Genomic DNA, 24,548 nt, shown 5'->3' with positions numbered 1-24,548 from the left:
CTATGCTTTTTATGAGCAACCTATTGGATTGGTTCTTATTCAAATGTGCCCTGTATCTGGTTTCACCGATATGTAGCAATACAGAGAGTGGGCTTCAGCTAGATGTGTTTCGGACCCCTTATTTCTTTGCTCACATCTCATCTGGACTTTTACAAGGACAATTGTGAACATGACCAGCAGTGGTTGAAATGTGTTGGTTTTTCCTCTGTGCATTTACTATTTTAACAAATAACCAAACTCTGTTATGAGTGTGTCCTGTTTCTTTTGGTGAGGTCTACACAGAAATTTTGCGAATATTGTCTGTAGAAACTTACCACAAAATGAACGCACCTTTTCTGAAGAGGCTGTGCACTGGTGAAAAAACACCAACCATGGCAGTCATATGGATGCACCGCCTCATCAGAAAAGGTGCATTCATTTTGCGTATATATATATATATATATATATATATATATATATATATATATATATATCCACACAGCTTGGCGAAAATCCTGCCGGCGCCTCTTCGTTTGTGGCGGGCCTCGACGGGGTTTCGCCACACCCCATTAAATCCAAAAGAATTACCGTCTTTGCTTCACAGACAGAGAGTCGAGGCCCAGATTAGCTTTTCAAGTGTTTTTATTTCGCAACACTAGCACTCAACGCGTTTCGCAGCCTCCGCCGCTTTCTCACCGTGAGAAAGCGGCGGAGGCTGCGAAACGCGTTGAGTGCTAGTGTTGCGAAATAAAAACACTTGAAAAGCTAATCTGGGCCTCGACTCTCTGTCTGTGAAGCAAAGACGGTAATTCTTTTGGATATATATATATATATATATATATATATATATATATATATATATATAGATATATGCAGTTTGTAAATGGCTTCTGCGATGGAACAACGGAAAGCGGCAGCAGCAGCAATATCGAACAGCATCACCCACTGGAGGGCAATAATTTTCTAATCACGGACCACAGGGACCAGAATGCCTTGCAATGAAGGCTCAATAGGGGCCGCCCACTCGGGGGTATAAAAATACAATTGCTGACACTCAACCTGTGACTGTGTTATTAGCATGATGCTGGGGCTTCCTTTGAAAAAGGTCAGGAGACCAAAATGCATTAGGACCAAAAGCGCTGAAATAAATTAATCAGAAAGTTTACTGTTGCGTGTGCGGCTCGTTTTCTTCCCGAGGGGAGAGGTTGTTGGAATTTGAAACGGCTTGGTTCTGCCGTGAGGAACGCACTACCTGCTTGAGCGCCATTACAGCCCGCAATGAACCACAAATGACTTTTCCGATAAAACGGCAAGGGCTAGTAGTGCGCCGCCATGGACTGTCTATGGCAAGGTTTTCCTGCAGTTTGTAAATGGCTTCTGCGATGGAACATCGGAAAGCGGCAACAGCAGCAATATCGAACAGCATCACCCACTGGAGGGCAATAATTTTCTAATCACGGACCACAGGGACCAGAATGCCTTGCAATGAAGGCTCAATGGGGGCCGCCCACTCGGGGTATAAAAATACAATTGCTGACACTCAACCTCTGACTGTGTTATTAGCATGATGCTGGGGCTTCCTTTGAAAAAGGTAAGGAGGCCGAAATGCATTAGGACCAAAAGCGCTGAAATAAATTCATCAGAAAGTTTACCGTTGCGTGAGCGGCTCGTTTTCCTCCCGAGGGGAGAGGTTGTTGGAATATATATATATATATATATATATATATATATATATATATATATATATATATATATATATATATATATATATATATATATATATATATATATATATATATATATATCACTGTTCACAAGTATCCTACTTGAGGGCGCACTCCCCCTTGGCAACATCCGTTAGTATGAGCGGCAGTGTGGACAGTAGAACCAAAGGTACAATCCAGGAAGCCTTACGCGTTTCAGATAAAAACATCCTTGTTCACAGGCAGCAAGTAGCATTAAAGTGAAAGCACAAAGACCACTGCTAGAATCATTTCTACACCTTTATTGGCTTCAGGTGCAGCCTCAAACCCTGATGACTCATGGGAACAGTAGTCTTTATATCGTGCATGGATTCTTGATACAATCTCACGTGCTACTTGCCTATAATGTTCATGATTTTGCCATAAATGAGCCTTCTTATGGAGCATGTACAGCACTGCCAATAATTCTTGCTCAGCCAAAAGGTCCGTGATTAGCTCCGAAATTTCGGTGCCGCCGGTCCGCTTTGTTCGCGCTTTGGTGCAGCCCCACGGCTGGACTGCTGTTATCTTTATCACTGTTCACAAGTATCCTACTTGAGGGCGCACTCCCCCTTGGAAACATCCGTTAGTATGAGCGGCAGTGTGGACAGTAGAACCAAAGGTACAATCCAGGAAGCCTTACGCGTTTCAGATAAAATGACATGGCAAAATCATGAACATTATAGGCAAGTAGCACGTGAGATTGTATCAAGAATCCATGCACGATATAAAGACTACTGTTCCCATGAGTCATCAGGGTTTGAGGCTGCACCTGAAGCCAATAAAGGTGTAGAAATGATTCTAGCAGTGGTCTTTGTGCTTTCACTTTAATGCTACTTGCTGCCTGTGAACAAGGATGTTTTTATCTGAAACGCGTAAGGCTTCCTGGATTGTACCTTTGGTTCTACTGTCCACACTGCCGCTCATACTAACGGATGTTGCCAAGGGGGAGTGCGCCCTCAAGTAGGATACTTGTGAACAGTGATAAAGATAACGGCAGTCCAGCCGTGGGGCTGCACCAAAGCGCGAACAAAGCGGACCGGCGGCACCGAAATTTCGGAGCTAATCACGGACCTTTTGGCTGAGCAAGAATTATTGGCAGTGCTGTACATGCTCCATAAGAAGGCTCATTTATGGCAAAATCATGAACATTATAGGCAAGTAGCACGTGAGATTGTATCAAGAATCCATGCACGATATAAAGACTACTGTTCCCATGAGTCATCAGGGTTTGAGGCTGCACCTGAAGCCAATAAAGGTGTAGAAATGATTCTAGCAGTGGTCTTTGTGCTTTCACTTTAATGCTACTTGCTGCCTGTGAACAAGGATGTTTTTATCTGAAACGCGTAAGGCTTCCTGGATTGTACCTTTGGTTCTACTGTCCACACTGCCGCTCATACTAACGGATGTTGCCAAGGGGGAGTGCGCCCTCAAGTAGGATACTTGTGAACAGTGATATATATATATATATATATATATATATATATATATATATATATATATATATATATATATATATATATATATATATATATATATATATATATATATATATATGTGATCAAGGCCCACGAGCCCGAAACGCGTCATTGCTGTTGTTGTTAACCTGCGCCAGTAAAATACATTTTTGGCCAGATCCTGTGGTCCGTCTCCTGTTTTGCTTCGCCGGTCAGCGTGATTGGAGGTGGCTTCGGGAGTGTTTTCTTGCATATATATATATATATGCCTGAAAGGGTATGTTTTTACTGGTACACAGACAAAATATCGATTTTTAAATATCGATATACAAAAATATCGAAGTTTAAATATCGATGGGACAAAATATCGAAGGTAAGTAATATCGACAGTCTTAATATCGATATTGGTATGATATCAGTAATATCGAAGTTGTAAATATCGATGTCAATAATATCGAAATTAATAACTTCGATGTTACTAATATCAATTTTTAAATACATTTAGTGTATATTATATTGTATTTATTATGTTTTATTATTTATTTTTAATGTAATTTAATTAAATATTGTCTTTTACTACTGTAGCGGGTTGTGGGTTTATAGGGGAATAGGGTGGGAAGTAATTTAATTATGTTAAATACATTTTTAATTAGTAGGAATTATTAATTAATTAATTGAGAAATAAATTTTAATTCTTTTTAATTAATTGATTAATTGAGAAATATGTTCTGTAGCGGGTTATGGGTTTATAGGGGAATAGGGTGGGAAGTAATTTAATAATAATTAATTAATTGATATATGTTTGTACATATTTTAATTAATAATTAATTGGTAATTAATTTCAATTAATTAGTTAAATAATTAATATAATTTTGTACATATTTATAATTATTAATTAGTTGGTAATTAATTCATATTAATTATTTAATTACATTAATTATAGTAATTTTTTATATATAATTTATTGTTATTATTAATTAATTAATTGGGAAAAATAATATTAATTATTAAATGAAATTAATTACAGCAAATGTGCTAATATATTTACTTTATTGTTATTGTTAATTAATAATTAATTGGTAATTAAATAATATTAATTAATTTTGGGTAAAGGAGTATTTTTAGGGTTCAGGGTCAGTTTTCAGTTTTTGGGTAAAGGGGTATTTTTAGGGTTCTGGGTCAGTTTTCAGTTTTTGGGTAAAGTGGTATTTTTAGGGTTCAGGGTCAGTTTTCAGTTCATGGGTAAAGGGGTATTTTTAGGGTTCAGGGTCAGTTTTCAGTTTTTGGGTAAAGGGGTATTTTTAGGGTTCAGGGTCAGTTTTCAGTTTTTGGGTAAAGGGGTATTTTTAGGGATAAGGGTCAGTTTTCAGTTTTTGGGTAAAGGGGTATTTTTAGGTTTCAGGGTCAGTTTTGGGTTTTTGGGGTACAGGGATATTTTTAGGGTTCAGGGTAGGTTTTGGGTTTTTGGGGTACAGGCGTACAGGGTAAAAACAAAAAAATATTACATTAAATCAAATAAATTACATGATAAAAATTAAAATTACATTAAATTATTAAGTTTTTTATTTATTTTAAATGTATACGTATTAGTTTTAATTTTGTTTTAATATTTTTATTTAATATTTGTAAAATTATATGTATTTTAAAATTATTTTTACATTATTATTAATACATTTAAAAAAACGATATTTTTGATTTCGATATTATTGTACTGCGATATTATTTTTTCGATATTTTTGTACTTACCTTAATGAAGATAGGATTCCGATATTTTTGCTGTCGATATTTTTGCTCCGATATTTTTGCATTTCGATATTCTGTCTGTCGATATTATGTCAGACATTCGTTTTTACTTATACTGGGTGCTCCCTTGTGTCTGGACAAAGCTATACCTCTCTGAAGAGCTCTAATTAGAGCGAAACACTGTGTCAGGGGTTGCTTTTATTCATTTCAGGTTGGCTTGGTTGGTATTTTACCAATTCAAAGCTGTAATATTGTGCCTGGAGTGATAAATGGCTTTTGTCATTTTACAGCTCGGCAAGGACAGCACTGTGCTAGTCCTATGCTTAAAAACTTTGCTGTAGAAATAGCAAAAGACGTTGTCCATTTCTATCTCGGCATGGATAGCACTGTGCTAATCCTACGCTTAAAGACTTTGATAGAAAAGCAGATATTTGAGGTGAGCAGATCTAGAGTGTCGCTGGTGTTGAGAGTGCTCCATACAGGAGTTGCTTTCCACCTAAACTTGAGAACTACCCAGAGTTCTCTGCTTCTTTTTTGCATAATTTATTCATCACTCTATGCCTGAAAGGGTATTTTCTTGACTTATACTGAGTGCTCCCTTGTGTCTGGACAAAGCTATACCTCTCTGAAGAGCTCTAATTAGAGTGAAACACTGTGTCATGGTTGCTTTTATTCATTTCAGGTTGGCTTGGTTGGTATTTTATCAATTCAAAGCTGTAATATTGTGCCTGGAGTTATGAATGGCTTTTGTCCTTTTACAACTCGGTAAGGACAGCACTGTGCTAGTCCTATACTTAAAAACTTTGCTGTAGAAATGGCAAAAGACTTTGTCCATTTCTATCTCGACATGGATAGCACTTGTAATGGTATCCAAACAGGTTCTGCAGGAGCGTCAGGAATCCGATGATAATTCCTCAGCCTTCCCCTACGGCCTTCCGACTCTATCAAACTCTAGAGTACCGAGAGGCTCGCCAGGGGAAAACAGGGAGACAAAACAAGGAAAGGCGGGGAAGAACAAAAGAAGACTTGACTGTAAGTTTCTGTGACGATGGAACACCTTGTTGTACAGGATTCAGGAGGACATCGTGCTGAAAGACAGATATATATAATTCTAACAATTGTCTATTAGACATAAACCTCTATATTCACTATAGCAATCAAACATACCCCCAATGTTTTGTCTGATGTTCAGGAGTGATGTATAGGCTGTTGAGGTTTTCGTCTTGAGCTACAACTAAGTAATGGAATAGGATTAAATGATACCACTCTGGTCTACCAGGAACAAACACTGAACACTCCAAAAATAACACAAGGCTCTCTCACTTAATTCTGAAGCACAAGGTTGTCCAACGTTAGTGGTGTTCAATAATACCCTTGACGCACTTTCAATGTTAACACCAACACTTGGGCAGTGAATATCTAAATAACAAAGAACACATATATGAGAACCAAAGCATAGCAAAAAGTCTGGAATAAATAAGTAGGCAGCGCACAGCGCTGTTACCGTGGGTCTTGGAGGGTTATGTTCTAATTTGCACCTCTACTGAAATCCACGCAAGTGTCCCCAAGCACGGAGGGTAGTTGACCCAGATGATGGCGGATGAGGGGCCAACGATACTGCAGTCAAGTGGAGGAATGGAAGGGGCAAAAATGAAAATGGGCTTTGCCAATGACCGAAACGAATACCTGGCCAAAGGGCATACAAGGGGAAATATAACCTAAATACCTAAATGGGTCTACCCTCTGACCACCCGGCCGGAAGGCGGGGAACAAGCCCGGCCGCTAGGCAGAGTAGTCAATGCTTGGGTCAAGGAAGGGGGTTGTATGAAGACTGGAATGTAGCCCGGCCGGACGGCGGAGTATAAACCCGGCCGTCGGGCGGAGAAGTGCGGGAGAGAAGGCTGAGCACTCAAGTACCCGGCCGGACGGCGGAGTACAAACCCGGCCGTCGGGCGGTGCAGTGCAGAAGAGGAAGCCGAACGCACAGGGGCCCGGCCGGACGGCGGAGTACAAACCCGGCCGTCGGGTGGAGCAGTGCAGGTGGCTGACAGTGTATGCGGCTTTCAGAAAGGGATGAAAGCGGGAGCCGCTACAACTACGGAATCAAAAACGACGGAAAACTCTCTCGGTAACTCTCCAAACGCTACGCAAGGAGAAACAGGAAGTCAGGCAACGGGAAAACAGGACAATCAGGAAACCGGAACAGGAAAATCGGAGCTTCGACGCAAGAACGTAAAGCGTCGCTCCCTGGGCTCGTTTCAGATTTATAGGGCTTGTCAGTTAAAGGGGCAGTACGTGTGGTTTACAGACCACGATTCTCGGGGCAAGACAGCACTTTGCTAATCCTACGCTTAAAGACTTTGATAGAAAAGCAGATATTTGAGGTGAGCAGATCTAGAGTGTCGCTGGTGTTGAGAGTGCTCCGTACAGGAGCTGCTTTCCACCTAAACTTGAGAACTACCCAGAGTTCTCTGCTTCTTTTTTGCATAATATATTCATCACTCTATGCCTGAAAGGGTATTTTTTTTACTTATACTGAGTGCTCCCTTGTGTCTGGACAAAGCTATACGTCTATGAAGAGTTTGAATTAGAGCAGAAAACTGTGTCAGGGGTTGCTTTTATTCATTTCAGGTTGGCATGGTTGGTATTTTACCAATTCAAAACTGTAATATTGTGCCTGGAGTGATATATGCCTTTTGTCATTTTACATCTCGGCAAGGACAGCACTGTGCTAGTCTTATGCTTAAATACTTTGTTGTAGAAATGGCAAAAGACTTTGTCCATTTCTATCTCTGCATCGATAGCACTGTGCTAATCCTACGCTTAAAGACTTTGATAGAAAAGCAGACATTTGAGGTGAGCAGATCTAGAGTGTCACTGGTGTTGCCAGTGCTCCATACAGGAGCTGCTTTCCACCTAAACTTGAGAACTACCCAGAGTTCTCTGCTTCTTATATATATATATATATATATATATATATATATATATATATATATATATATATATATATATATATATATATATATATATATATATATATAGTGACCAAGGCGGTACACCGCCGAAACACATCTAGCCCTTGTTTGATCATTAAAACTGTGTGCCACAATCTCACGGAGTCTGTGCCTGACTGTTCGCCGCCGCCAGGACTGGAAGAGAATATATATATATATATATATATATATATATATATATATATATATATATATATATATATATATATATATAAATATATATATCGACTCCACCTCGCACTCTCCAGTTCGTGATGCACTCTTGACAATAATTACCGCCAGTCAGAAATGTAGCTCGGAAGACTTTATTTTACATCAAGCCAAACTCCAAAAACCCAACGCGTTTCGGCGACACACTCGCGTATAAACATCAACATAGGACTACACAACAACATAGTATATGTCGGCCATCTTTGCATGGTAAAATGTGGGACACAGTGTATTTACACACAAACAACGATCTTTTCCATAGACGATATCTTGTCCCACAATTTGTATTCACAAATATAGTACGTTTCATTTCAAAATCAATTACGGTGACTTTTATTGTTTTGTTACATACACTATCTAAAGATAAACATTAAATATCATGTTGTCTGATAGACCAACTTAAGTGCTCCAAGAAGAGAGTATCAATTCCCAAGTGGGTAATTTTTACCTAGAGATAAACATTAAATATCATGTTTAAATAGTCATAGTCAGATAGACCAGCAAAGGAACTCCTGAAAAATAGTGTCCAATCCCAAGTGGATAATTTTACATAATAGTCCATAAACAAAACAAAAAGAGAGACCAAGGTTTATGAGCAATCCCAGTGGATATTCGTGATTGTTCTCATTAGTTATTTGTAGTCTTTCTCAAGTGGGTGAGCAAATTGAATTAAATTCATAGTCATTTATGTGGTCTCTATATGATAATTATGGACAAATTGATATAACTTCCAGTAGTATCACTGGATACCATAAATTTCTGACACATTTTCTTCTTCTTGTGTCCTCATCTGAAAGAAAATTGAAACATACATTGATGGCTCATCCTGTGTTGTCTTGTTCTATGTTGATAATGTTTCAACAGTAAGATTAAAATTGGTCAAAATTATAGGAAGCAAAACGAAGGATACAGAGAGACATACAACTAAGTCATACTACATTATGATCCAAGGCGAGTGTGTCGCCGAACGCGTTGGGTTTTTGGAGTTTGGCTTGATGTAAAATAAAGTCTTCCGAGCTACATTTCTGACTGGCGGTAATTATTGTCAAGAGTGCATCACGTACTGGAGAGTGCGAGGTGGAGTCGATTGTGCAGGGTGACCTTGTGCCCTGGATTGCACTGACGCCGAAAGAGTCCCGGTCCCTACAAGGACAGTGGAGAGGTGATATATATATATATATATATATATATATATATATTTTTTTTTTTAATCCAGTCCAGATTAAATTAGCCTGGCAGTCACTCCTGCCTTGCTGAACAGATATCACGAATCACATACTCTTTAGAGAGTTCCCATTAATCTTTTAAGTCCATCAAATATATTCAATCGGAAGGACAGTGCAATCCCCTAATGAAATAAGTAACTTAAGCCCCAATAGGTTTACATTTCATATACATTCTACAGAATAATCTTGTTTTGTGTGACAAAGCCCCTGCAGATTATCAAGCCTCAGTCGGCAAATACATCATAACAAATCATAAGTACTGTCCCAGAATCTGAGCACTCCAAGTGAATGTATGGCAGACAGTATGATATAAAGTATGGGAGGAGGGATGTGAGTCTATCAACTAATCGTTAGAGAGTGACTATGAAACACTAGGAGTCCATGTATAACATTTAAAGTTGATGGAGTTGGATACATCAAGTGCACAACAAAGGCGATGTATTTATTCAATGGTTTAGCTATTTATCTAAGATATTATTATCAAAAATAGAATAAATATCACCAATTCATGGTCCACTGCAACAGAGTCCATCAGTCATCAGGGTGTGAGCTAAATTCCTCATCCTTACTAAATCCTTGTTGTTCTTTAGTTCCTAAGAGGATGAAGTATCATGATTCAAATTTTTAGAGTGAATCTATCCTATCACCACCCTGTCTCTGTGGCATGACCCTGTATGTATGTATGTATGTATGTATGTATGTATGTATGTATGTATGTTTATATCCATAGGTTTTAGGGATGTTACAGTTAGTTGGACATTTCGCTCGTACAAAACTATAGAAATACACCCTTTATAGTTAGTTTACCGAACTATAACTCGCTCCCCGCAATCCACTGCTGATGACGTCACATATTACATCATTCATGACATGGTCAGTGACATCACTGATTACCTCACTGATGAATTCTCAAATGACATCACTAATGACATCACCCACACACCTTTGATACACCCACTGTAAAATACAGACTACCATTTTCGAAACCATTGACACACCAATACCAGTTACTACATACGCACTCACTCACAGTGCATTGCAAGGGCGAGAGTTATAGTTAGGTGAACTAACTATAACGGGGAATATCTATGGTTTTGTAAGAGAGAAATGTCCAACTAACTATAACGTCTCTGACACCTATGGTTTTTTCAGTCAACTTCTAAGGGTTTTAAAATGATATTTTCTAATTATAACGTGTCTGAAACCTATGGTTTTTTCAGTGAACGTCGAAGGTTTTTTAAATGCTAATTTCGAATTATAATGATCATTAAACCTATGTTTTTTTCAGTCATTTAGAATTTTTTTATGTGTGATATTTTGTAACTTTAATATCTTAAAAGTAGTTTTGTCATTTTTTTTGTTTGTTATTAAAATAATATAATGTCTTCTGTTAATATATATATATATATATTTTGGGGGGAGAAAAAAGTGGAGTCGTGCACCCATCATGAACCTATCTCAGTGGGTGTGCGGATTCAAACCGCCATATTGGTAAAGTCGTGAAGGATGCACGTTTCAGCCAGCCCACTCTGCTTATGCTTACAGGGAGGGAACTACGCTGCTACATGTCCCAGGTGTTCCCTGTAGAGATCTGCTGATCACATGTCTAGTTGTCAGCATGCCACAGCCACTCTCTCACGACTGGTTTACACCCACACCACACCCATGCAGCTCCCCTTGCCCAAAAGCGAGAGCAGGTTTTCCTCCTCCCGCTTCAACGAAGCAAAGCAGGGTTTGCTATGACAGGGCAGGAGACGTGCTTCCACCCTGTCATAGCAAACAACAATGTCCCAGAGGTGGGCTCCCCGGGACATTGCAGGAGCCGGCCATGGGGGGTGGCCATCAAGGGCTCCAGGAGGGGGGGTGGCAGTCCCCGGGGGCGCGGGACGGCAGTGTGCCCTTCTGCACCTAATTTACATAGCCCAGGGGAGGTGGTGGTCCCCGGGGCTGCAGAGGCCCCGCAGGCCCCCGTAATATAATTATATGACTGCCCCCGGAACCTGGCCCACACAGGGGCTCATTGAAATGAAGTGGGGGAGCCCCTACTGCATTAAAAAAAATTCTCCTGATACAGGCACACAGTGTGCATTCCAAAGTTTACAAAAAAATATATATAATACATTTCGGGCCTGGGGGTCCTTGTGGGACCCCCTGAGCAGGACTCGGGATTCAGTGTGTTTCTACCCTGCCACCTTTTCTTATTTTTTTTATCTTTTTTGACTGTTTTCTTGTGACTCCGTTCTACCGAGTCACAAAATGGCTGCCAACACTTTCTGGATTGCAGTGTTGGCAGTCAATCACAGTAAAGCTCGTGGTCCGTAGGGTGCGCAAATCCACCGCTGCCCCAGATATTCAAACTTTTAGTTTTTTAATTTCTCAGCAACTACTGAACAGATTTACATCATTTAAAAAAAAGTTGCTTTCTGAATCAAGCACTACCTTTTTGCCAAATTGGTGTAATTCCGTTTGGCAGTTCGGGCTGTAGCTTTGGCTAAAGTTTCCGATGGGAACTTGATTTTTTTACTTTAATTTTTTGAATTACTCAACAACTACTAAACGGATTTACACCATTTTAAAAAAGGTCGCTTTCTGAACCAAGCTCTACCCTTTTTCCTAATTTGGTGTAATTCCGTTCAGCAGTTCGGGTTCTAGCCTGTAATAAAATTTCATATGGAAATTAACATGGAGAAAACACTTTTTGGGACCCCTCTTTTTTCTCAGCCCCGCTTGACTAATCACCCCCAAACGGCGGCCTTTCTAAATTGGACCCGACAAGCCTGGGGAGGCTTGCTTCACCTTCTGCCACCAGCGGGACCCTGTCAGCTGTCTCCCCCCGCCGCCGCAGCCTCTGACACCGTGCTGCGGCCGCCGAGCGGGGGAGACTACAATCCCCGGCCTGCCTTGCGGCAGGAAGCCGCAAGAGCTAACTTCCGCGCCTTGAGGCGCTACAAAGTCCCTCACCACTCTCGGGGGAGCGGGCGGCCTTTCTAAATTGGATCCGACAAGCCTGGGGAGGCTTGCTTCACCTTCTGCCACCAGCGGGACACTGTCAGCTGTCTCCCCCTCGCCGCCGCAGCCTCTGACACCGTGCTGCGGCCGCCGAGCGGGGGAGACTACAATCCCCGGCCTGCCTTGCGGCAGGAAGCCGCGAGAGCTAACTTCCGTGCCTGGAGGCGCTACAAAGTCCCTCACCACTCTCGGGGGAGCGGGCGGCCTTTCTAAATTGGACCCGACAAGCCTGTGGAGGCTTGCTTCACCTTCTGCCACCAGCGGACCCTGTCAGCTGTCTCCCCCCCGCCGCCACAGCCTCTGACACTGTGCTGCGGCCGCCGAGCGGGGGAGACTACAATCCCCGGCCTGCCTTGCGGCAGGAAGCCGCGAGAGCTAACTTCCGCGCCTGGAGGCGCTACAAAGTCCCTCACCAGACCCGCGTCGCGGGAGCGCTGGGCTAAGCCCGGGCAAAGGGCGGGCCCTCTACGGCCCTCAGATGCCAGAGGAGGATGGGACGGGCTACCCCACTTGACCCTTTCCGAGGAGGAGGTATAGAGACGTTTATTTTATCTGTCTTGTAGTGTACTGCCTATTGTCGCTTTTGGAGTTCTTATTTTTATTAACCATGTCCATCTGGGAGGAGCTAAATGCTCTGTGTGGAACCAAGTATGTCCCGGACGCATCAACCCCCTCTATTATGGGTAGAGATGTTGACTATCTAAACGACACTCCACGTGATGCACCTCTACCTTTCAATAAAGACAAATCTCAAGCCAATATACCGTCCCGGGCTCTAAATTGTAAAAGGAAACACGATGAGGAAATAAGAACCAACCTAACGTTCCAAAATCGTGCACCAGCTCTACACCATCCCCCTCTACCCCAATCACATTAATGACGGATAAGGCTGTGTATAGAACAGACGACCCTGTATCGCCTCTCCAATTGACCTTACTGGCTCAGTTTGAGCAATTGTTAATACCTGCAATATCACCTCTGGGTACAAAAATCAACGAACTAGGGGACAGGCTGACCAGCATTGAAAACACATTTAAAAGGAACTCTCTACCAATCAATAAAACTGCTATACCTATCTGCCCTAATCCTCCCATCAACCACGAAAAGTCTAAGCCCATTGCATGCAGGAAAGTCCAAACTCTAGAACTGCCTCTTACTACTCCTATTCCAACTGGCACTAATGTTACATTAAATGCTGCGTTAACATCTCATACAGCGTCCAGGGCCGCCCTAGAAAGAAGGCATCGCATAAATTTACCTCCCGAAGCCGCCCCATACGTGACGGTCCTCTCTGGGGTCCCTGCACTTAGCCAGGGCAAACTCGAAACACACCAGGACCTGCTAAATAAGGTCATTTTCTGGCTAAAGCACAACAGACCTTTGCCACCTGACCTAGATGGTGGAATCCTGAGTGTCAGGAGGGTGGGGTGGCTAGGTACATTGTCCAAAGATATCTCGGGGGACCTGGTGTTAATCAAATTTAAGAACAGGAACATAGTCCCCTACCTACGATCTTGCCAGCCCAATATAGGAGATGGCCCCATTTGCATTTGGGACTTGTATGATTTCTATCCGAGCTTCCAACATATCCCGTTACCAAGACAAATGACAATGAACTATAATTCTTGGAGAAGGGGATCTTGTGTACCCTGTGCCATTAACCCTAGCCTCTAATTAGTCTTGAATAAGCACGAACACTGATTAGTTGACCCGTTACACTGATTTAATCCTGTTTTAATAGCTGATATTAACCTCGTAATGAAATGTTGAGATATCTATGTATGTATTGTTGTTGCTTTTATGGTTTTTTAAACTAAAATCGAATAAAGCTAATCTGAAGCACCCCCAAACTTTCAGGATAGAAGCTGACCTGGATAGACCTTTGTTTGGAAGAATTTCGCAAATATTCGCCAAAGGACGCCAAAGTTATTAGCAAATCAAAAAATGCTTTACCTATGGAATCTAGATTCTAACTATAACTACCTACTGGCAACCGCCAGTAGTTAATATATATATATACAACTTCTCCTCTGCCCGTCATCTATCCAGCTCAGTGCACGTGTAGACAATATTGTGCATTTTAATATGGGATGCTGCGATCTGAGTATTTACACATCTATATTATTAGACTGATCCTCTAGACTATAGATCTCATCCCAAATTAAAGGTGTCGTGCTTATCTGCATTTTTACTCATAGTTGGATTGAAAGGTCATGGTTTTAAATATATTTATATATTTATGATATATATTTTTGTATTTATTAACTTATTATGATGTTTAATATGACCCTGTGTACAGAACACATATTGTATATAGTATACATCTGTGAAGTATGATCTTCTAGTAGCGCCTTGCACTTTTTACAATGTTTGGCTATTTGCTATGTCGTATACAGTATACATCTGTGAAGTAGGATCTTCATGCAGCACTATGCACTTTGTACACCGTTTGCTATTTGCACAAGTGGATTTATCCAGTAATTTTTGTTTACTTTACGTGTCTTCATGAATTTGCATGTTTTCACCTTACTGACATAATTTCCATCAGCGCAACATGATTCAAGCCAAGGGATTATCCCGAGATGTGGTTATGATTATAAAGTCTGTTGTCAGTATCCATGCTCATGTACATCATGTGACCATAAACTCACCAATAGGAATGTATCCCCACTCAACACTAGCACTTTAAATATTGCCTTTCCCCAGCGTGCGTCATGTGATCAAGGCCTCTGTGTAGGCCGAAACGTCATGCTGTGTGCCGCTTCCTCGAGGGTACAATAAATATGATAATTGCTCACTGCACCTGAGGTCTCCGTCTTCCTTCCTGCGCATTGGGTTCCTGCATTGGGCTCCGAGCGAGAGGTTGCTGAGGATTGTTTTATATATATATATATATATATATATATATATATATACATATATATATATATATATATATATATATATATATATATATATATATATATATATATATATTATGTATATATTTATACTGTGTTTTTCTGTAAGGTTCAGAGCTTTTTCAGAGAATTGTTTTTATGCGTTATTTGACGTTGTTTATTTGGACATATGATAGTGGTGCACTGAATTATTATTGTGGGTAAGTAGGTGTACAATGTCCTACATGTGTGATGGTGATAATGTGCAGATTAATGGTGGCTTAATTTGTTTTCTGCCAAATTGCATGCAGATCTATTAAACAGCTCCAAAGTTGTTAGTGAATTAAGCATTTATTGTCCCCATACACCTTGGCAACCTTTCATGGAACTGCTCAGAAATGGGCATAAGAATAGAAATAAACACATGCACATTTTCTGCACATTCATCAAACAGTACCAAAATGATCAGCTACTGGACACTTTTTGCCTCCCTTTAAATTTGCCCCTTAGTCAGACCTGAATAAAATTGAGAATACTAGGAATAAGCTAAACACGCTAAGTCTCTGACAAATTGTGTGGATATCTAACAAACATTGCCAAAGGTATTAGCAAATCAAAAAGTTTAATTACCCCAGCCTATTGGAGCTGCATGAAGCATGAAAAGCCCGCCCTGGGTCTGACTTGCTAGTTGCCTGCCTCATTTCATGCAAATTCAACAATTATTGCCGACGTTATTACAAATAAAAATACTCACCTCTTCCCTCCCCCTGGAAATGGATTTACACAACATTTGACATACCAATAGAAAGCTGATCTTTCTAAACTTCTGACAAAAGTTGTTCAGATTCATTACATAGTGCCAAAGTTATTTGAAAATGGATACCGTTTTGCACACACCCCTTTCTAAAGGGTGCCTCCATGATGGATTGGTATGAATTTGAAAATAGCAAGAGTAAACTCAACATGCCAAGTGACTGCCAAAGTTCATGCATGTTTGTCATACAGTGCTAACGTTCTAAGCAAATCAAATGACTCCTCACTTGTCAAGATATACAAAAGTGTTAACTCTTTCAAATCCATTTGGCACCTTTTTTGGATATTAATATCTTAAGGAATTTAGACCAAATGATATACAGATTGTTTTCGGGGTGAATATCTGTTAAGCGTTTTTTTTTGTTTTTTTTTGCTGTTGCATTGAACAAAATTTCCTATGGGAGCTCTTTTTTGCCTTTGTTCCTATGCAAGAAACTGCACCAAAATCGGAATGCCTTACTGTAGAAATGAGTTCAAATCCTCATTTGCGCACTCTAAGAAATGGTGAAATCTGATGCTGATCTATCCATAGGGACCAAAGTTATAGGCAAATCAACAAATGTCTTAACATTCGGCTAAACCTTAACTACACAGCGGCAACTGCCATGGTGGTGTGATAAATATTAACAAATATATGCATTTTTTTTTACCATTGTTGACTGAGGGGAAGGGCCACGAGGTAAAGATCCAAGTGGGACATGTTCCTCTCCCCACACTCAATAATGCTTATAATTAGCATATTACACTCTGTACATCTGCATAAATAATATTTGTTTGGAATTTGTGCAACCTATGACGAAATATCACAGTACTTGTCACATACATTGAGTACATTGCCATTTTTTTTACATTATTTGGTAGTTAAATGTATGAGCAACATGACCATAGGTTTCTCCAATATTCGTTAAAAAAAAAAAATATGTAGAAATCAGGTTTAGCGGACAGATGAGATAACCGTGTTTGTCAAGACAGTAGTGTAAATGAAGCAAGGTAAACCCATTGTTACTTATTGGTGCAATATATTGCATAACACTGAATTTGTAAGCTTTAATTTGAAAGCATTTTTACCAAATGTGTCAAGATAAACCTTACATCATACTACTCCTTCCCTTTCCATTCATGGGTGGGTTCAACGTTTTTAGGCCCAACTATGCAAAATTCTTACACAAATCAAACTATAACGCATATGCGTCAGTATTACAAAAATGACTTGACACTTATAAAAGAAAAATATTAAATGCTCTTATCCGAAACTTACCCATGTTCATCTTAAACTGGGACATCTCTACGCAGAGATGTGTCCTTCCAGCCTGCAACGGCTGTCTGTGTCTTTGGGATTCGCCCTGCACCGGATGGAAATGAAATACATTTGTTTTGAAGGTTATAATATACCCCAGTCTCTCTCTAAGCTCACCACCTCGTTTTCCCACAGCCTAACATGCAGATATTAATACCGTGACCTTTGGACTGAGCGGTGACTTGTTGAAATCAGAACCTTTGTAGATGGCCGGACGATGACAGTTTCACGCTTCAAATTTTCAGAAGAAAGACTCATTATGCGGGACTGAAAACAGACGTCCTCGTTTCTCGAGCCCATGTGTGAGCTTCTGACCCGATGATATTAGGAGACATAATACACCTGCCTCATCTCGCAGGAGCCCCTGGGAGTCGGGTTTCATTCAGAGATTGCAGGGCTCAGCCTGCCAGACAGTCTCGGGTGGCACCGGCTCGAAGTTGCAGAATGGAAACAGTACTTTTCAGTTCCTGTTTGATTGTTTAAAGGGGCGTCTCCAGGCCACGAATCCTCCCCTTAAGAAATAAAAAGATGTCCATTAATTAAGTTTGAAAGTTTACAGAGAATGCAAGTTAAACTTTCAACTTAAATCCTTGCCTGGAGTCCCTGGAGTCAGGTGATATTGTTGCGGGCAGGGCCGGTCCTAGTACTTCTGGGGTCCCAGGAGAAAGTCAAGATGTGAGGCTCTTCTAATTTGCATGTAACATCACAAGAAGTGACATCACATAAAGTAACATCGCAGGACTATTGATCTTATTTGGCATCACTGAAGAGACCTAAGTGGATATCAGTAACATGGGCAAAAAGAAACATGCACGTGAAACAATTCCATATATTTTAAAATTTTATTAAATGGATTACATTTGTCACAGTAGATGAAAAAGATAGATGCTGGTCTCACAAAGATGCACATTTTTAACTCCATGTGAACTGATTGTTTCCAGATGAGTGCATGATAAACATTCCAGTTCTGTCTCATAAAGGGGAGAGATTCTGTTGAGATAATAAGGGGCGGGATCATTCAAAACATAAAATTAAACGAGAGAACTCCTCAACCCATGGATATAATTGCAAATTTGAAAAGGTTCTATTATCTTTCCGTGCCATTATTGTGCCACTATAGGATGACATTAATACTTAGTAATTTGTTTTAACGTAAATCCTCTCACCAGTATTCCGCATGCATATGCTAAGACTCGTAGGACAATCTTTTTTGTGTGTGGGCTCTTTACGCGCCAGAATTATGTTAAGTGCAAAAACACAACACATATAATACGAAAATACAAGACACCATTGCAAACAAATATTGTACATAAATAAAAAAAGACATAGAACAACGGAGACCACTACTAAATCATACATTGACTTGAAGGTATGTTTCAGATTCAAGGGTTTTTCAAATCAACATTTTTGATTTGGTGTTGGAACGGTAGTAAGTGGTAGTGACTGGCTTTAGTGCTGGTGGAGTCCTGTACGACAATGTTTGTTGGTGCCCCCAATGATCACCTCCACCACGGATACCCTCACTACCACCCTTTAACAGTGCCCCTCAAGCCTCCATAACCACATTCTCTCTCAGATGCATTTAATATGATTTACAGCGCTGCTCATACCAGTGTAGGGTGTCAGAGCACTTTATATCACACACATTATACAGAAACAAGCAATCATACCTGTGTAAATCACTGTATAAGAAATTTTACATATGACAAAGGACTACAATGTGTAGGAGTCACATGACAATCATACTAGTAGGCAGTATAGTTTAATAGCGATTGGTCTGGAGAAACACAAACTCCGAATTTAGAACGTAATACCATGGTCGGGGGTTCTTTTTAATAACCAGAATTCATTTCTATCTAAAAGAACCCTTCTTGCAACATTTGGTTACTCAAAGACTGGGGGAAAACATAATGCTCTAATTTATACCTTGTAGTTTGCATGCAACTCTTAGACAATAGTTAATAGCTCACTTTCTATGTTAGGATTTTGACTTATAAACTGCAAGTAAGAAAAGGATCTCACTGACAAAATCAGTAACCCACTGACCTATTTACATTATGTGCACTTTGTGATCTGCATGGTACATGTCCTTTGCAGCAGGCACATTAACCCTCTGCGCTACCATTTCAGGAGTCAAAACTTCCACCTGCAAAACTCCATCTCTTTCTAGGAAGAACATCAATTACCGGAGTTATCATGCCATTTTTATGGTTGGTGAAAGTTGCTGGAGGCATAGAAGGAGGCAACAAATGCTTTATATATACTTGCAATCATGACGTCCCCACCCGAAGTCATCGCTTGTGCAATCTCACCGGTCTCACCACCCTAAAGCCTCCCTGTTCAAGGGTCCTGTGCCCTCAGTTTTAGAGTCACTGTCGCTCTAGGATGTGCTGCTTCATAAGCCTGCCTTCAAGACTGGAGGTGAACTTTAGTATGGATTGTGGTGGACAGGCCTTCAAGGTTAACCCACACTTGCCAACACTAGGGCCACCTGCTGGTCCTAAGACACCAGGGCTTCTAAGGTCCTGTGGGTCTTTTAAGATCTAGCATGGAAATGGGCTCCGTCAGAAGAGTAGTCAGGTGGGCTGACCCTGGTTCCACCGTCCCAAATTCGTCAGCTCTGATGATGGTGCCACAGCCTACTGAGAGAAACTCGCACTGCCTTTAAATACAACCCAATTGTGTCCTGCTATAAACACCTGGATGCAACTCAGTTCAAATTACGCACTAGACAAGAGTAATATGCTGCCTAAAAATAAAAAAGTAAAAAAATCCAAGAAAAGAAAACACTCAAGGGAATGCAAGATTAAGTAACACATGTTAAATGTTAGAAGGAACAAAATGGTTACTTTAACGCTTTTGCACTTATTATTCAGAAATCAGTGAGTGCTTTTGCCTGAAAAGTTAAGGGCATGACTTCAGGGTCCAGAAGGGACACGTTTCAATGTCCTTTACTTATATCCTTACAAAACGTAAGTAGTATGGTTTAAAAAGGCTGCATTCATGAACACAGAGCCACGGTACTCCTTTTTATTTTTCATCCACCCATCAACCAGGTATTGCAGTACATCCAGGAATGGTGCACTTCCTCACCCTGTGAAAACAATGTTGTTCAAAGAAAGATGAGATAACAAAAGTAGTGCTTCACTGGCAACCTCTGGAAAGTGGCGCTAATTTGTTTTGGATGTGAATAAAATCAATCTGGCCACTTTGCAACCCACTCTGTCTTGCTTTATTTAGTTTTTTTTATTTCTCTCCATCCTGAGGCTGCACTTTGGAATAGAAAAATGTCTACCAAAGACATTTCCAGTAAAAGTGTTTTTCTTTTTTGGATCATTTCCACAGAGGAACAAATAAAAGAAAGGAGAGAAAAGAGGGGCTAATGGCCACAAGGCGCAGGGAAGGGCCCCCCGCACACCTCGACTTGCAGCTTGCTCCAGTCCTTCGAGGCCCAGGGAAGAGGGGCCCCTCCCCTGGGCCTCGAAGCAGTTACAAGGCCTTTAGCAAAACACTGCCCTACCACCAGCAGTTCTACATACATTTGAATTGCAGATTCACATGGGTGATGCAAAGGTTAACAAAAGCCAATTGATGTGGCTGCTCCGTCCACCCCTCACCCACCTCTTCTTACCTGTGCCTGCTGGTCCTGGAAACAAACAGGCCTTATGTCACCTAACAACAAAATTCCTTGAATGGCTGGTACTTAACAGAGGCTCCAATCTGTTTTTTCCTTCCTCTCACCCCTGCACCCCCAGGTATGCCACCACGCCCTGACCAACAAGGTAAAGACATCGCCATTTGTAATGCGATTGTGTGGGGAACTGGGCCAGGAGGAGCAGGTGGGCTAACTTTGAAAGTGTGGCCTTTCACGGTGAAGTGAAGCCCCCTGTTTTTTAGCTGAGCGCGTGGGCCTGGGCAGCTGCCCACACTGCCCATGCCCGGCGCCGGCCCTGGTTTCTGCTGCCCCTTATGCAGTAGCTGCGTAGCTGCCTAGGTCCTTTAGATATAGTGACTTAGCATCAGCAGTGTGGCAAGTTCCTTCTATTTTTCCAACTTCCTGCACCTCTCCCTTCATTACCTCCTACAGATCAGCCCAGTCTTAGGGTCCTTGCAAGCCCTTCCCATGCCGACGGAATCCATAGTGAGGGTGGAGGATCACGGGATGCTGCTGTTGTCCACCACAACCAGCACTCCTCTGCAATCCGCTGGCGTTCTAGTACCCAAAGCACTGAGAACACAACAAATCGCGTGGAGAAAAGGGTCTGCCAACAAGGGGACCTGGGCTATGCCATCCGCCTTCATAGACCTGCAAGACAAGATAGTTTAACCCTTTGGCCCTGGGCAGGTTAGGGGGCAGAGGGATAATTCCCCACAACTATTTGAAGCATTATTGGTGTTTGCAAGACCTGAGTGTCTATAACTCTATTACTAGACAAGGGAAGCTCATAGGGTCCGATTACGATGCGACTGTAAAGGCTCCAACCTACGGTTTCCTTTCCGACCACCTCATTACGATGGTTGGAGGCCAAAGGAGCACCCATGGTGCCCCCCTAGTTGATCCCTGCACCATGTGGCAGGCACCTTGAGGTGCCTGGCACGGGATGCAGGGATGAATCGCACCACCCATTTTACTATGGGAGAATGCATTACAGCTGGTTTATGGCCGGAATGCATGCTCCCATAGTAAAATATAGGAATGCGACCGAACAGTGTTCAATAGCATCCTAATGGGGTAGTCGGGACCGCCGACCAGGTGTCGGTCGGTCGATGAACGATGCGGTGTCAGGCGCAAGTGATTCCACCCAACATCATTATGACCCCCTAGAGTCTCAGGGCCAGTCTCTCTAGCAATGTCATCTTTTCAACACTGACTTTATTATTGTTTTTATTATTATTTTACATTTTCATATAGTGCAACTGTATGAACGCGCTTCATCCATAACCAGCAATTCACAACAAAAGTTCTTATACACTGAATGATACGAGCATTATAAACTGAACCAGCGATATGTCTAGATTGGAGGACATGAAGCAATTGTACTGAAGGAAGTTATACGGATTGAAACCTAACAAAGTAAAATTTGGAAAAAAGTACAGAAAGTAGAGTTTAAAAACAGAAGGGAAAGTAATAGAGATAAAAACAGGAGGGCGGAGCTAGAATCAAGGATACCCTCTAGAACAAAAGGAGAAAGGGCTGAAAAGAGATATGTAAAAGAGGAAAATGGGAGTAGGAAAGGCACAATTGAAGACAATATGAAGCAAGCAAGGTAGGGAGAGATGGGCGAGTCCCAGGGCAATAGGAGAACTCAAAATTAGCTCTGGAAAAAATGTTGAAACCAGCCCTACACTGCAGGTTTCCGCAACTAGAATGGGCAATGGGGTCATGGGTGGGTCATGGCATCCTCTTCTGCTCTTAAAGCAGCTGCCTTGCCTGTAGCCTGTAGCCCATTGTGAAAATGACAGAGTGGTAAAATGGCCAGTCCTGCTCTGGTGAGTCAAGATGAGGGAGAGAATTCCTTCAAGGATAATGACTGGTTAGAACAAAAACGGAGAGGAAGAGTTAAAGCAGAAGAATAAAAAGTAAAGAGAGGAATAGTAGACGAAGAAACCTCAACAACATGGATCAATGAGAACTAGAGAAACAGTTTAGTGAGGAATAGAACATGTATTCAATGGCAGAGCATTTAGTTGTAACTAAAAGTGATTTGGGATTTTTTTTCTGTAACAGAAGCAAGTCATTTTGCATATGATGCCTTATGATGTCTTATGGCAGCCAATTTCAAATACTCAGGGCTTCCATCTTCCCTGCTGCCCTAGTTATCTTGTTTTTTCAGATAAAGACCCAAGTACGCTCCAAGGGTCAGCCCTTTCCTGGTCAACTGGTATGCAACAGTCTGGAAGCATTTTACTCCCTCAGACAGTACCAGACATGGGAATTCAGTACTGGACCGTCATCAACTTCAGCTTCACCTGCAATAGGAGACGGCACAAGGTCCCACTTATCGGCTCAGCGGCTTGACCCATGAAGTAGAGGCCCTCTGGTTTCAATCATGTGCCGTCTTCTCCATGAGCCTTAGCTGTGTAGGCTTTTGAATGGTCCCCAACGACTTGCATTCACCCTATTCATTGAATCACAAGGAGCTAGAGTAGCCTCCAACTTTACTCCAGGCCACACATCCCAAGGTTGTTGTCATGATTGCACTAACCTGGCAATCCAATCCAGATCCAACAGAATCAATGTTAGTATGCACACTTCCCTGAAACTATTGGTGACCACGCAAAGAATATCTATGCCAGTCGGAAGTATATCAGGCGAATGGGAATGGTAAGAGGGAGAGAAACAGATACAGAGCAGTTTGCCTGTTCTTACTGCTGGACTCAACCTGCACTGCAGAGGGTTGCTATATACAACATGAAATAATTATTTTCGTATTTGATCGATGATATTACAGTTCACTATTTCCATTATGACATCTGATATATTTTGTCGCTGTTTCTGTGCAATCCAATGTCTGTGGTTGCTTATAACTCTATAACCTCCTAGATCTGAAAGCTACAAGTAACTTTGTAAATAATGTATGGAATGACATGAACTGTAAAATACATACTCGTATGCTATTAGTATCTTCAGCAAGTTAAAAATCAAGTCTGTGATGTGAATGATTCTCAATAGTTCATCTGTTGCAACATAATAAATACTTCTGGCAACACATACTTCCTGCCACTAGCAATACCTTAACACCATATGTGAGTCAAGTAATACAATACAATTCTACATAATACAGAGAATTCACTAGCTCCTGCAATAAATAGGTTCAATAGAGTTTGTAATCCTGGAAAGGATGACTTCATTATATAGAGTTCATAATCCTTGAAAGGACTTCAATATCAAGGTGCAAATCAAAGCCTAAATTCTTGGGGCCTCATTTATGAAAAGTGATGCATCGCTGTGTGAAAACAGCGATGCGTCACTTTTCATTGCGCCCTCCTTGCGACACCAATGATGCGTCATATTTACAGTATGACGCATCATTGCGCAAGGAGTTACAGATACGTCAGTATTTCTGATGTATCTGTATGGCGCAAAAGTGATGCATTGCTGGAGTGTGTCACAAAAGAGACGCAACTCCAGCAATGTGTCCTTTCACATGGGGCAAGCCCCATGTGAAAGGGCCTGCG

This window comes from Lissotriton vulgaris, chromosome 2_1 (assembly GCF_964263255.1).
Source record: "Lissotriton vulgaris chromosome 2_1, aLisVul1.2, whole genome shotgun sequence".
Classification (NCBI taxonomy): Eukaryota; Metazoa; Chordata; class Amphibia; order Caudata; family Salamandridae; genus Lissotriton; species Lissotriton vulgaris.
The sequence above is the reverse complement of the archived record's forward strand: the minus strand, read 5'-3'. Positions refer to the sequence as shown.